The sequence below is a fragment of the Coturnix japonica genome, chromosome 18 (assembly GCF_001577835.2).
Source record: "Coturnix japonica isolate 7356 chromosome 18, Coturnix japonica 2.1, whole genome shotgun sequence".
In the NCBI taxonomy this organism is placed as follows: Eukaryota; Metazoa; Chordata; class Aves; order Galliformes; family Phasianidae; genus Coturnix; species Coturnix japonica.
The window spans coordinates 5134435-5135757 of record NC_029533.1 but is presented as its reverse complement, the minus strand read 5'-3'; the positions used below and the strand labels follow the sequence as shown (position 1 = coordinate 5135757).

Below are 1323 nucleotides of genomic sequence, written 5' to 3'. Positions count from 1 at the left end.
CCCCCCTCCCCTCCCGTGGGCGGTGCTGATTGGCTGCCCGCCCTCCCTCCCGCTGTCAATCACTCAGTGTAAACACGGCTCCCATTGGCCGCCCGCCAGCCCGCCCCGCGCCGCCCGCACCGAGCGAACGGCGGCCGCGCGGTTTCAAGGCGGCCCGCGGTAACGCCATGAAAGCGGAGCGGACGGGCCGTTTCCAGGCTCCCCATCATCCAACCCCCCCCCTACAACCTTACACCCCCCCCCACGACCCCCCCCCCCCATCCCCAAACCATCCCCACGCGGCCACGGAGCGGGGAACGGAGCGGGAACCGAGCGGTAACGGGATGAGGACGGGAACGGTGCGGGGTTATGGGGCGGTAGGCACGGCAATGGGGGAACGGAGTAACCGGGGGGGAGCGGTGCGGGACCGGGACGGCCGTGCGGGGTAACGTGGAGCCGCGGCCGGGCCGTTCGGGGCCGTTCGGAGCCATTCGGTGCCGTTCCGGGGCCGTTCGGGGCTGTTCGGTGCCGTTCCGGGGCTGTTCGGTGCCGTTCGGTGCCGTTCCGGGGCTGTTCGGTGTTGTTCCGGGGCTATTCGGGGCTGTTCGGTGCCGTTCCGGGGCTGTTCGGTGCCGTTCAGGGCTGTTCGGGGTCGTTCTGGGGCCATTCGGTGCCGTTCGAGGCTGTTCATTGCCGTTCCGGGCTGTTCGGTGCCGTTCCGGGCTGTTCGGTGCCGTTCCGGGGCTGTTCGGTGCCGCTGCGTCGCAGTCGGTGCCCGGAGCGTTGAGAAGCAGCTCCCCGGTCCTGCCTTTATCCGCGGAATAACAGCGTTGAAACCGCACCGAGCGCTGCGTGGAAGGCGGTTACCGTAACAGCCGCACCGGGAGCGAGCGATACCGAGCGGGGAACGGCCGACAGAATCCCGAGCACAGCGGGGACACGCGGCCCCGGCCCCGCAAATAGAAACGAAGCCGTTTATATTAATGGATGTTTCTTTCCCCGCAGCGGAACGAACCGAAGCCGGGACGAACCGGGACGGAGCGGGTCGGGAGCAGCGCACGGCGGTGGGTGACGGTGCGTGAACGGCCGCGGGGATGGGGAACGGGAGGGAATTCGGTTCAATATAGTTCTATATACAGGAATAAAATGAGATGTATTTATATTAAAGGTTTAAGTAGAAATTAACCCGAGCTCCGAGCATTTAGTGCTCCCAGCACAGCGATGGCTCCGGTGCTGCCCCGTACGATACCGGCCCGGGGATCGCGTGTAGATTCCGTCGGGTTAATCAATGATGCAAAGCAGCATCGGTTAATTAATTAATTAAAGAGATTTTAATACCCAGCA

General features: G+C 64.6%; 1 long non-coding RNA gene across 1 annotated transcript; it reads left to right on the top strand.

The window, feature by feature from the left end:
• Positions 1-68: 68 nt before the first annotated feature.
• LOC116654218 lies at positions 69-1323 on the top strand. The gene is made up of 2 exons (XR_004309264.1): positions 69-1053; positions 1148-1323. It is a non-coding gene; the product is annotated as an uncharacterized LOC116654218 (long non-coding RNA).